Consider the following 14,053-nt stretch of genomic DNA (forward strand, 5'->3'; position numbering starts at 1 on the left):
TCCCAGCACTCAGGAGTCAGATGTAGATGGCTCTCTGTAACTTCTAGGCCAGCCTGGTCTACAAATCGAGTTCCAGGACAGCCAGGGCTGCATAGAGAACTGTCTTAAGAAAAATAAAAGAGGGTGGATATTGAGTTGGGCACTCAAAGCCAGGACTATAACCCAGTTTTTTCCATAAAATAAGTAACTAAATGATTAGGAAAAAGAATTATGAAGAATCATAGACTTAATGTTCTATTAGAGAACAGTGTCCTAAAGTTTATAACTATAAAATTAAGTAGATTGTTTAAATCTGTCACTTACTAGCTGTGTGGCCTTGGGGAGATTACTGATCTTCTTTCTAAGCTTCACTTTCCTCATCAAATAGAATGAATATTTACCTCAACGGGGACATGGTTCTTCTTATAATAGCTGTACAGATAGAAAGCACTTAGTACCAACCAGAAATCTGCTACCAAAAGTGATCTCCATGATCTCTTGCACCAGCCCACCCCCAAAGTGTATAATTCAAATCACTATTGAAATCAAATTAATAAAACAAAACTTACAGTACCTTTGAGCTTATGGTACCTTTCAGAACATCAAAGACCCTGCTGTAACCAGTTGGTACAGTCTGTGTCTGACCTTAACTCCTGAGACAAGTTACCGAAAATGATCAAAAGAATTCATTTCCTCCTCTTCTGTGTCTTCCCTTCCCAATCTGCCTACACTCTCCAGGTTTGTTCTTTTCCCCAGAGCTACAAAACAAGCATAACTGTTCATCACAGCTTTACTTCTCATCCCAGTAAAGTCAAGTTTCCAGCATAGGCTAGCATCTGTTTCCTGGAAGGGACAATCTTCACAGCCATGCTGTGAAAAGAAGTAACAGCAGATACGACCTTACTTTCCAGATGAGGTGGAGGACTATGGGTTGTTCAGCAAGACCCTATCTCTCTCACCCTCACAGAAGTCAGGAAAGAATAAAGAGAGAAAGGAAAGGGTATGTCAAAAAACTTGACCAAAATCATACAAAACTTCAAAGTAGAAAATTGGTAGAATTTGAGGATTCATGAAAAAGTTCACATCCCTTTTGGGCTTGATCTCAGTTACTTCATTCATTTCCTGCGTATTTATTTAGAGAGGACAAAATACAATGCTCTCATATTTGTGTGGTTGGTTCATTGCAGACTGTAGCAAAAAAACAATGACATCCAACAAGTCCACATTATACTTGGACTGCTTTTTATAGCCAGAACAAACAATATGTCTCAATTCATGAAAAGATGATTACTGCTGGGGTCTCTCTGCCAAGAGACCCAGCTAACATTTGTTATATTTTTCCCATTTAACATGGTAACAGTTTGTCAATTACAAATCAGCAAATAAGCAGCTGACCTTCATCTTGTAGATGAAGAATTGCCATTAATTAAAAGTGAAATACAGTTTCCTCTAACCCCAACCTGGACTCAAATTAGTCTTCTTTTTTTTGTCCAAGACAGGGTTTCTCTGTGTAGCCCTGGTTGGCCTGGAACTCACTCTGTAGACCAAGCTGGCCTCGAACTCAGAAATCTGTCTGCCTCTGCCTCCCAAGTACTGGGATTAAAGGCATGCACCACCACCGCCTGGCTCCAATTATTTTTCAAAAGGTAAAAAAAAGCTCCAGTCAGTATAATATTCAGAGATGGCAAATACAGGAAATTATGAAGTTTTATGTATTTATTTTACCCTCTAAACACAAAAACAAGGGTCTGGACTATACTGTCTATTCATGCAAATTATTTCCATCAGATTATTGTTACATTACCAGGATGTTCTGCCCACATTTTCGTGTGATAATTACTACCATGAACTTCATTAAATAGAAGGATAAAAAGAAGTCAGTCTGAAAAAAAAAAAAGAAGAAGAAGAAGCCAGTCTGGTGGTATACAACTAAAATTCTAGAACATGGGGGGTACAAACAGAAAGATTAAGAAATTTAGACCAGCCTGGGCTACATAGTGAAGCCCTGTCTCAAAAAGTAAATAAGAAAAAAAAATCAACATAAAGAGCTATGTGTGGGTATGGGTGTCCTGCGTGGGATATTAGGGTAAGAAAATCAATGGTGGCCAGGAGGTGGTGGCACACACCTTTAATCCCAGCACTTGGGAGGCAGAGGCAGGAGGATTTCTGAGTTCGTCAAGGCCAGCCTGGTCTACAGAATGAGTTCCAGGACAGCCAGAACTACACAGAGAAACCCTGTCTCGAACAACCAAGAAAAAAAAAAAAAGAAAAGAAAATCAATGCTGGTGGGAAAGTAGTTAAAGACATACATCATTATACTCTCATTAACTTACTAAGGTCTCTGCCTTTGGGGAATAAAGCAATACCTAAGACTGAATGAATTAACTAGACTATAGTCAAGTTTTAATTAATTTTACCTATCTCATGATTGCAAAAATGTCATGAATTTGTTCCTCTTCCTAACCCCATATATAAGTGTCTGCTAGGCTTCAGTCTGTCATGAATTGATACATATTTTTGTGGCAACACATTAAAATAAAAACATCTCTTACACTCTGAGAGGCTGGAACTTCTGCTGGACTTCACAGAGTCAGAGTTAATAATGCACCTTGGGTCACTGAAGACAGCTATCCTCTTGTGTTTATTTAACCTGTTTATTTAACCCACCTTTAAAAGAACAATGTAACAACCAACCCTGCTTGCCTTGGATTTTCCCACAGTCAGCTTTTACAACCTAAACTAATCCATAGCTATAATCTTAAGTCACGGACTCTTCCGTGTCCCTGACCCACAGCTATGCATGTGTATCATTTGCTGAAGACAGCAAACCCAGAGATTGAAAGCAATCTTTTAAAACGAATATCCATTCATGGGTATTGGTTGATAGACAGTGATGTTTGTAATACCGTTTGTTATCAGGGTCACGTGGGCTTCAGCTAGAGCCAGTGACTTAATCTCTTGTAAGACTGTGTTAAAGATTTCTGTAAAGTGTGCCATTCCTTCTCCATGTGATGCTTTTTGTGCAGTTCAGTGAGTACAGAGACCTTTGTTAGAAGGGGAGACACAAGGAACAGGCAGTAGAGAATTCAAATCTGAGCTTGCTCTTGGTTAAATACTAAGGGGAAGTTTTTTTATTCCTTTCCTTAATGTGACACTGGTGCATTACTGGTGTTTTGGAATTATTACCAAGGTGTTCAGTGTATGGATATTTTACATGTTTAATGGAAATTCAGCTCTAGTAGATGAAATAATGACCAAATGTGCAATACCTAATTTCATCATAATGTTGAAGGCCGGTATTGAATTGCCAGGTGGAATCAAGTGATTTATTGGGGCTAAGAGATAGCTCAGGGGTTAAAAGAAGCTCCTGCTTTTGCAGACAGCACTCCTTTGTGGGTGCCAGGCACACATGTGGTGCACATACATACATGTACGCAAAACACTCATAAAACAAAATGAATGAATCTAAATTTTTGTTTTGTTTTGTTTTGGTTTTGGTTTTGGTTTTTCGAGACAGATTTTCTCTGTGTAGCCCTGGCTGTCCTGGAACTCACTCTGTAGACCAGGCTGGCCTCGAACTCAGAAATCCATCTGCCTCTACCTCCCAAGTTCTGGGATTAAAGGCGTGCACTACCTCTGCCTGCCTATGAATCTAATTTTTTTAAAAAAAGAAAACTATTGAGAACCTATAGGTTTTTAGTCTTAGCGATTGTTATGCTCACCCATAAACCTGTAAAACAGCCTCTGTACACACAATGCACTGAAACTTAGCACTTGACCGAATTCTCTAAAGGTTTAATGTGATATGCTATACCAGTCACTAGCTAGCACTTAACACATCACCAATAAATGCTAACACACATGGATTCCAGGCCAACAGACAAACTGTCTACTGTCTATAAAATACTAGTCATAAGCTGTATTAGAAAACTGGACTCATCATTAACATTGGGAGTAGAACTCTGTATCATTCCCAGATCTCAGGCTGCCAACACTAAGGTACCAAGGTTCTTGATTTGGGACAGGGAGGTGCTTATGTTAAATGCAGCATGCTAGGCAAGCAGGTTATTACTAGGCTATACCCCAACCCTAGGAAACTGCTTAAAATGTTGTATGTGTATGACACAGGGACTGGGTAGAAGGTACAAGCACACCATAGTGCACATGTAGAGATCAGAGAACAACCTTCTGAGGTCACCTTCTCCTTCCACCTTTTCCATAACTTCTGAGATGAAACTCAGGGTCGCCCAGCCATTGCCTTTTGTGGTTGTTTCATCTTATAAGTTTACAAATTTTGTTTTATCATTTATTTGTTGGGGCTGGGGGTGTGGGTGTGGGTTGCCTATAGAAGCCAGACGAGGGCATCAGCTCTCCTGAACTTAGACTTATAGGCAGTTGTGAGTTGCCCAAAGTAGGTAGTGGGAATTGCACTTGGGTCCTTTGCAAGAGCAGCAAGTGCTCTTAAGCCATCCAGCCCCTTGCTTTACTTTCTGAGACAGTCTCTTCCTATGTAGCCTGCACAGGCTGGGCTAGGGCCCACAGCCCTCTTCCTGCCTCAGCCTCTGGAGTGTGACCATAGATGCTTGCTGCCATGCTTAGCTCAAGGCTTTTCTTTTCAAGATCATTTTATTTATGGGTATAGCAGTGAATCTAAAGCACATACCACCATCACCATCGCAAAAAAAAAAAAAAAAAGTGTAAACCATTCATTCGGCTTCAACAGTGAGGTTGGACCTCTTTGGACCCTGCCACCTGAGCAAAGCTTTGGAAAGTGTGCTGGGCTAACACCATCTGCCCACCCAGGGCCTACTCAGCCAGAATCATCATTTTGACAGGATCAGATATCTGATAGTACAGTAAGTCTGCAAAGCACTGTTTAAGTCGGGTTGGTGGTCATATCTACAATCCCAGCACTCGGATTACAGATGACGGGGTGGATTCAAGACCCGGGCCAGCCTGGGCTACTCCCAAGTAAGAACTTGTCTTTAAATTAAACACGCACACACAAAACACTATTTTAAAAATAAGCTCTATCAGCAAAATAAGCACAGATGAAGATGCTGGGGCGTCCACCCCGGGCCTCACACTCCCCAGCAAGCTCACCACCAACTCCATCCCCAGCCCTTTCAGCTCAGGTACTAAAGAACACTTTACTACTCCCCAAGTATTCTTCTTTATTATAAAAAGGTCTCTTTACATTATGACACAGAAAACAATGGAGATAAACTAAACCCTAAATAAAAACACCAAGCAAAGAGAAACTCTGAAAAGAAACAGCAGAGTGCTACTCAGAACTTCCTCTGTCTGACACTGGGACACTGTCATTCTTTACACATTTGCTTATTATTTTAAACTATGTGTTTACATCTGAGTATGGGTGTGTGAACCTAAGCACAAGTACCAACAAAGGCCAGAGGTATGGAATGACCTGGAGCTGGAGTTACAGGGTCTAGTGAGCCACCTGCGGTGGGTGCTGGAGATTGAACCTGAGTCCCCTGGAAAAGGAGTCCACTGAGCAGCCCTCTTTCTCAGTTTCCTGAGACAGGGTTTCTCTTTGTAGCTCTGGCTGTCCTGGAACTCCCTCTGTAGACCAGACTGGCCTCAAACTCAGATCTCCCTTCCTCTGATTTCTGAGTGCTGGGCTTAAACCCATGCATTACTATCTCCCTAGCTCTTGTTTTAAGGAAAGCCATTAAGCAGGCACTTTAGAAAGGAATGTGCTTGTGGTTGAATTAGCATCTAATATCCAGAATGGTAGCTGAGAAGTCTGACCACTTGGAACAAAATCTACAGGCTTCTCTTTTCAGACTATAATAACAGAGATGGCAGTAGCTTTGTCCTGGACAAGTCCGAGGCCAGCTAGTAGCTTGACTCCTTATAGAGATCATGAAGTCAAGACAATTTTCAGATACAGAATTTTTTCCAAAAGTTACTTCTAGAAAACTTCTAGAATCCATTATAACTGTAATGGACTCCTTGGCTTAAAAACTCCCTGAAACTGGCCATTGATGAATAAGCCACTTGTTGCCAGACCTGAGGTCTTGAGTTCAATTCCCAGGACCCACATTTGCTCCAATTGCCCATGTGTGCTATGGCATGCATGCGCCCAAGCATGTTCATATATGCAGTTACACACAGAGAAATAAATACAACTTAAAGGTCAAGTATTCTTTCTACAACACACCTACAGTTCTTGGGCTTTTCAACAGGGGATGCCTAAGAAGCTGTTGAACACACACTCCAAAAAAAAAAAAAAAAAAAAAAAAAAAAGAAAGAAAAAGAAAAAGAAATAAACAAGGAAAGGAAAGAAGGAAGGAAGGAAGGAAAGAAGGAAGGAAGGAAGGAAAGAAGGAAGGAAGGAAGGGACCTTACTAAAGGGCCCATCTACATCTTCCCTTATTTAGGCCAAAAATAAACACGTTTGCTTTATAAGAACCTTAGGAAAATGCCAATATACTGAGATACCAAGAGTCATCTTAAAGTAGGCTTCAGGGTGTTTGGCTGCTCATTAACCCCCGCAGCTAAGGAAGAACTGGTGCAGGGGAGGCTAGTACTACACATACATTGGTTTTCCTCCTTACCTCCTATTTGGAAAGTTTCCCCTTTGCACAGAAACTGACCATGTGTTAGTTCTTTTCCATGGATTCTTTCTCCAAAAGCAAATATACAATGGGACTGAGATGAAGTTTGGAGTTCGGGCATTCTCTCCGACCACGGGTGGCACCTTGATTGACTACAATAGTTGTCTACATGCTACATGCGACAGCCAATTAAGAGGTGTTTAACCAACACCTATCACTCCTGTGTCCCTGGAGCTTCACCTTCTTAGGGTCCATTAGAAGATCAGCAGGAGATCGTGAGATACCAAAAGCATGGTTCTTCAAAATCAAGGAGCAAACCACAGAAAGAACTTTCCAATCCAAAGTAAAGTGGGGTGAAACTGGGATCCTGCACTCAGTGTTCAGCAGCCAGGATCAGTAGTCCCAGGCAGACTAAAGGTAAATACAGTCCCTGAGAGTAAGTGATGTAAACACCCCGGCCCAGTTAAGGGGAGAGGTGCCCATACACCACACATGCACAGGAAACAAAAAGTAAAAAACATCCAAGCAGACCAGACACTCTACCACACCACAGACACTTTCCAGCCCTTAAACATACTTGAAAACATAAACAACTAGGTCTTGTTCACACGCTTGGCTATAAAATGTCGCCCCCTCCGGGAATCAGCAGCGACTTGTTAAGGGTTCCCCCAACAGAAGCAGGTGAGCACAGGTGAGCAGGTTAACCCACTCTCTGCTGAGGCACTGCCAGCATCGCTGAATTTAGCTCGGTGCTTGCTAATATCTGAATACGATTGCTGTTCTCTGCCCTACTCCAGAGTCTAAGCGGAGTGGTACTACAAAGATTCAGTGATCTGTGCCCAAAACAAAGGAGACAGCTTTGTAGAGAGGCACCCGGAGGTCACCAGGTTGTCTTCCTGCCTGCCTGCGGGTGTGTCTCCCTCCGCTCCTCCGCAGCTGGGTCTGCCCTACTCAGTTCTGCTTCCCCGTTCTCGGAAATCAGCCTTGCTCCTTCTCTCAAGGCTTGGTTTGGGCTCCCCACTTTATTTTCTCTATCGCTAACTTGAGTACAAGGTCTTTTGAAGAAGTACTTTAAAATGAAACGGAGAGATTTCTGGAAACTTTCTGTAAGGGCTGCAAGGTAAAACAGCAACACAAAGCATTGCAAATCTGCCTCAGCTCCACACCAGAGAGGCTGGCTCCTTTGGTTAAGTGTCTCTGGCAAGTTTTGGCGGAAATCTTCCACCGTCTGCAAGCAACGCAGAAAGGCTTCCGGAGCGATGGCAGAGAGCAGAGCGGAAGGCTGAGGTGAAAACACTGATTCTGACAGAGTCCCCACTAGCCATTCTGGAAAAAAACAACAAAAACAAAAAAACGCACTCTCAAACTGTGCCCGGTCCACCGGGACCCTGACTCACGGTAAATCGGTGCTACTCCTCCATAAGCCAGTCTTGGCAGTCCAGGTTGGCAGCTTGGTGACCGAGATTCAAAAGCTGCCTGCGGAGCAAACAAACGAATGAGGAGTGAACTGTCGCAGCAATGGTGTCCCCGCAGGCTGGGTGTCACATACCAGCCTCATCAATAATGAAGGACTGATAAATAATCCATTGCAAAGAAAGGACCCTCCTATTGTCACCTCGTATTTCCCAGCTTTTTACATCCATGGTGCCAGATGTAAACTGGATAAATTAAGTGAGGACTTAATTTTATTTACATTTACTTTTGACTATACATTTATTTAGATTGTTTACTTATTTGATTATTTATTTAGTGCGCGCGCGTGTGTGTGTGTGTGTGTGTGTGTGTGTGTGTGTACACATAGCAAGGGACTCATGTAGAAGTCATAGGACTACTTTTGAGATTCAGGTCTTGACCTTCTACTATGTAGGTTTTGGGGACTGAACTCAAAGCCAGGCTTGGTAGCAAGCTCCTTTGCGCTCTGATCTATCTCCCTGGCCTATACACATTTACTGAATAGATGAATCTATATTTATATAAAGTGTTTTATTTACTTATTTCCTTCTGCAAGCTTTGTTTATTTCTGTTTGTTGGTGATTATACCACAGTAAAGACTGTCTCTAAAGTCAGAACTATACGTACAGTCTTTTGAAAACATAGTTTGGGGCTGGGGATATAATCTGATAGTGTCATGCTTGCCTAGGAGGCACAGGACCCCAGGTTTAATCCCTCAGAGACACTTACAAATAAGGTTAGTGCAATATAGACTTTCAATCTAGCATTCCACCAATATTTGCTATATCCCTGCCATGTGTTCTCTATGGAGAATCACCAAGACAGCTTAGGTTCTTCTATTCATGGCAAAGGGTCACACTGTTAACTTTTTTTTCACTTTGATTAAATATGTAAACACACACTTTTTCTGTGCATATTCTCTATTTTTATAATTTTAAAAGATGATTTAATATTTACCAGAAGAGGGCATCAGATCCCCATTACACATGGTTGTGAGCCACCCTGTGATTGCTGGGAATTAAACTCAAGACCTCTGGAAGAGCAGTCAGTGCTCTTAACCACTGAGCCATCTCTCCAGCCCCAGAGACCCTGTCTTCCAAACAGTGACATTTATTTAATTTCGTATTGTACGAGTGTTTGTCTGCATTCATATCTGTGTACCACATGCATACCTCGTGTCCACAAAGGCTAGGAAGGGGCACCAGCTCCCCTACACCTGGAGTCACAAACAACTGTGAGCCAGCACAGCAGTGCTAAGGAGATGCTCAACCTTTTCATTGTTGCTGCTGCTATTTTGTTCTATAAATATTTTAGCTTTACATTTTTTTAAGAATTATTTATTTATTTTATGTGTATGATTATACTGTAGCTATCCTCAAACACTCCAGAAGAGAGCATCAGTCCCATTACAGATGGTTGTGAGCCACCGCGTGGTTACTGGGAAGTGAACTCAGGACCTCTGGAAGAGCAGTCAGTGTTCTTAACCGCTGAGCCATCTCTCCAGCCCCGACTTACATGGTTTATTTTATGCAGATGAATGTTTTCCCCAAATGTATGTACATGTACCGCATGTGTCCTACATGCATGTCCACAAAAGTCAGAAGAGTGCACTGCATGTGTAGAACTGGACTTACAGATGTTTGTAAGCTACCATGTGGGTACTGGTCATTGAAACAGCATCCTCTTCAAGAGCAACCAATGCTCTTTACCACAGAGCCATCTGTCCAGCCCCTCTACCTTGTGTTTTGAGACAGAATGTCTCCCTGAGCTGTGGCTCATCCATTTGATGAGATTGGCTACTCAGCCAAGCCCCAGGGATCCTTGTTTCTGTGGTTCTTTTTAGTTTTCTTTTCTTTCTACTTCCTATTGGTCCTGGGGATTGAACTCAGGTCTTCAAGCTTAGGAGGCAGGCACTCTGCCAAATGAGCCACCTTGCTAGCTCCAGGAGATCTGCCTTTTAACAAACCTCTAGAACGTTTTTCTCATGTACTCTTGTTTCCCTTGTCCTCTGGCCTCTTTACAGGTATGGCTCCAGAAGATCTCCCTTCTCTCACATATCTTCTGTCTTTTCTGCCTTTCACTCTTTCTTCCCTTCATCCATTCTTTCCTAAGGGGTCACATCCAAAAAAAAAAAAAAGAAAGAAAGAAAGAAAAAGAAAAAGAAAAAGAAAGAAGTTCCCTGAACGGGATCAGAATCTTGAGAAGTCTGTCTCCATCTTTCAAAGGAAGAACAACTCAGGCCAAACGAATGTGGATAGAGCTGGCTATTATTAGCTGTTTTTTCCAGTCCTTATTAGATCATCCCTTAGTCTCCTGTCCAAGAATATCACATTTTAAATTGTGTGTGTGTGTATGTGTGTGTGTGTGTATGTGTGTGTGTGTGTGTCTGAGTGTGTGCTCGAGAGTGCATGCCTGGGTATGTGTTATATATTTGGAACATGTATAAAGGTCAGAGGTCAACTTATGGCATCAGTTCTCTCCACCATGAGAATCCTGATGATCAAACTTAGGTTGTCAGACTTGGCAGGAATAACTCCTGCCCACTGAGCCATCCTACTGGCCCCCGTGGCATGTGTCCATGTTTATATGTGTGCCTGCACATGTGTGTACACATGTTCCTCCTCTAGGGCTTCCTACCTTATTTCTTGAGACAGGGATTTTTCACAGAATATGGACTCATTGATTCAGAAAGACTAGCTGGCCAGTGAGCCCCAAGCTCCCTGTGTGTCTCTTCCCAGAACTAGGATAACAGGCATACACCACTATTCCTAGCTTTTGACATAGGGTAGGGCATCTAAACTCAGAGTCATCTCAAGTCCCCTTTTACTTTTGGTTTTGAGACAGGCCTTGAACTTGCTGTGTAGCCCGGGCAAACCTTGAACTTGCTAGTCAGACTCATTTTCTGGCTGGGAGTATAGATTTGTGGTACCATGTTGACTCCTTGTGCCAAATATGAATACTGCCTATGACCCAGCATCCCAAGACCATCCCAGAACGAATGTCAACTGTGAGAATATTCCCTAGAAACAGACACATTATTTCATTTTTAAGAAAAAATTACCTAGATAGGTATAAATGCGCCATCTACTCCAGGTTGGTAACACTTTAAAAGAAATAACTCTACCAAATAGTATGTGTGCCCAAAGTAGCTCAGTTTCAAAGTAAGATTGTTTTTAGATTAATTGTGTTAATTTGCTGGAGGGTCAGTCAACCCTCCTCTCAGTTTTAGCCCAGCGGTCTTCTGGGACTCTAGCTAGGTAGGGTGTGCCAGGCTGTCCACATCTCCTTCCCACAACCCCTGTTGGATTTCAAAGGAGATTGGAAAACTTGTGCTGTTTTGGAACCCATAAGAGTCCATCTAGACAGATACTGGATACACTAACTGAAAAACATTCCCAAGCCATTGCTGGGCAGACTCACCCCTGGGAATGGTTGTTGATATTGACAGAGACCAGTTGTGTTTATTGACTTGATTCAACAGCCCAGGGAGTGTTATTGTGACATCAGAATACTGCACATTAACAAAGCCAAGGTGGGGAAAAGGGAGGTGGACAGACTGAGTGGGAGGTGGAGGTAGAGCTAATGTCTTCCTATATTTGAAGAACTATTCAGCTCTAGACTTGAGCCACAACTTTAACACAGATAAAACGCCAGTACCTCTTGAAAGATGATGAATCAGGAAGTATTGTAATTGATGCTGGCTCTCTAAAGAGCATTCTCCTGCACTTCATAAATAAAGAAAAGTGTTCCCCTAAGCAAAGTGTCAGAGTTTTTATTTCTCTGAAAGGTTAGTATAGAGATGAAGGAGGCACTAAAGAAATCGTAGACTTGATAGGTCGAGAGGAGTGATGGAGTTCTCTTAGGCCAGCCCTGTGCCTACAGATGGGTCTCTTAACTTTCCCTCTAAGCAAAAGACGTACGTGCCAATTGGGCTTTATTCCATCTGGAGATGGAGATGTTTGATCCTGAGGTTGGGGTAAGGGGTGTTGTTGTTGGTGGTGGTAGTATGTGTGTGTGTGTAAACCCTGTTGCTAACAGGACAAAAGAAGGTCACTATTGCGTCTGCCTCAAACCGCAAGAAAGACGCGACCCACAAGCTCTTCTTTTAGCAGTTTATTCAGGAACCTGGAACAATCTTCAGCACCAAGGGCAACACCTTTGGCCATTAAGCACTACCAAGCTTAGCCAATCCCAATGGGCCATGTGGTAAAAGCAGATAGGTCACCAAATGCGGAAGCAACCAAGGGCAGCAAGCTTAGCCAAATAAGGACTTTGTTTATGAGACCGCTTGCTCTCAGGCCCTCTTGGGGCGCAGCTCAAGCGGCTTTCCACAGTTCCCCCTTTTAGTTTTTAAACGAAACAGGCAAGTGTAGAGGTCTGATCTCTGATGCTGGAAACAGGGACATTGTACTGATCCTCACTTAGGTGTCATCCACCCAAAGAGTACCAGACCTGTCCGATACCTTTTTCTCAGAGGCAGGGCCTGGGGTATCAACCCGCATGCAATCAGACGTGCTCTTCTCGGGGCTGCTAGAAGCTGACCCGGAGTGCAGTGCTTCGCCTTGCAGCCTGAACGTGATGATCATTTTTGCATGACTGTCAGCCATGCCTGAGGAGAATGTCCTGCCTCAATGGCCGTAAATGCCTGCACAATCATGGCTGCATCCCACCTTTGAGTGAACTTGATCCTGCAAATACACCACAGGCCCACAAGGCAGACCATCAATAGGAGACCAAACATAGCCCCCATGCCTGCCCATTCTTTCCAGATGACAAGCCAGAGGCTAACCCAACATCCACCCATGTGGAATTGACTGCAGCCATGGACAATCTCAGTGGATCCATCAGATCCTCAAAATTCGTCGACCAATTTCCTCGGTTCTGCTTGGCTCTCCATCAGGAACAGGAGCAGGAAGATGCACAGAACCTTCAGGCACGATCTTTTCATTTTGCATGGCACACTTCCGCGTCAGTCATTCGGGAACCCACAGAGGCTCCAAATGATCCTAGGGAAAAACACAAACAGATCCTCTTGCCCATGCCAACACTGGATCAGGACCATGTCATATGCCCGTGATCATATCCTTCCACTTCACAAATCCCTTTAAGGAACCTCTGCTGCACTGATGACGATCTGCAGCAGAAAGGCCATCCACATCCAAATTTTAAAAAATTAAGGTAAAAAGGACAAGGGCTATTCTTTCTTTTGGGGTATGGCCTTGGCCAATTCCCCCTTTTTGTTTTTGTAAAATCTCCTTCAAGGTGCGATGAGCACGCTCCACAATTCCTTGCCCTTGAGGATTATATGGTAAGCCATGGGAGACATGAACATCCATCTGTTTACAAAAGGACATAAAAGTCTGAACTACATAGGCAGGTCCATTATCTATTTTTAGCTGCTGGGGTTTGCCCCAAGCAGCCCATGCCTCTAGGCAATGTGAGATGACATTGCATGCCTTTTCTCCACTCAAAGGGGTGGCATGAATGATCCCAGAACACGTACCTACAGATACGTGAACATATTTTAAAGTTCCAAATTCAGAAACATGTGTAACATCCATCTGCCAGATCTTAAGGGGGGACAAGCCCTGTGGATTGACACCCATGCCAGGGGGATTATGATGGATTATACATTGAGGACAATCTAAGACCACCTGTCAGGCATCAGCTCGCGACAGGTGGAACTTCATTGGCAAAATCTTAGCATTCACATGAAAAGTCTGATGAAATTGTCTACCTGTTCCAATGAAGAACTCATAAATATACATTCCATTCTAGTCCATTGATTTACAACATCATTTCCTTTACGTAATGGTCCGGGTAATCCTGTATGTGCACTAATATGTTGAATATAAAATAACTCTCTTCGTTGCCAAATTAAACTTTGCAAATCCTTCAATAATGCACAAACAGTACTACTAATTTTAATGGGGCCAGTGGTTTCAAGAATTTTAACAGCATTAACAACATAATCCAAATCAGATATCAAATTAAAAGCAAATTGGCAATTTTTAAAAACTTCAATTACTATTTTTAGTTCA

The 14,053-nt window shown here is 42.7% G+C and overlaps 1 long non-coding RNA gene across 1 annotated transcript; it reads right to left on the reverse strand.

Moving 5' to 3' along the window:
- Window positions 1–314: 314 nt before the first annotated feature.
- LOC116082712 lies at window positions 315–11,489 on the reverse strand. The gene is made up of 3 exons (XR_004115400.1): window positions 11,433–11,489; window positions 7,958–8,036; window positions 315–411 (listed from the first exon to the last, which is right to left on the reverse strand). It is a non-coding gene; the product is annotated as an uncharacterized LOC116082712 (long non-coding RNA).
- Between the last annotated feature and the right edge of the window lie 2,564 nt (window positions 11,490–14,053).

Source organism: Mastomys coucha, unplaced genomic scaffold (assembly GCF_008632895.1).
Source record: "Mastomys coucha isolate ucsf_1 unplaced genomic scaffold, UCSF_Mcou_1 pScaffold7, whole genome shotgun sequence".
Classification (NCBI taxonomy): domain Eukaryota; kingdom Metazoa; phylum Chordata; class Mammalia; order Rodentia; family Muridae; genus Mastomys; species Mastomys coucha.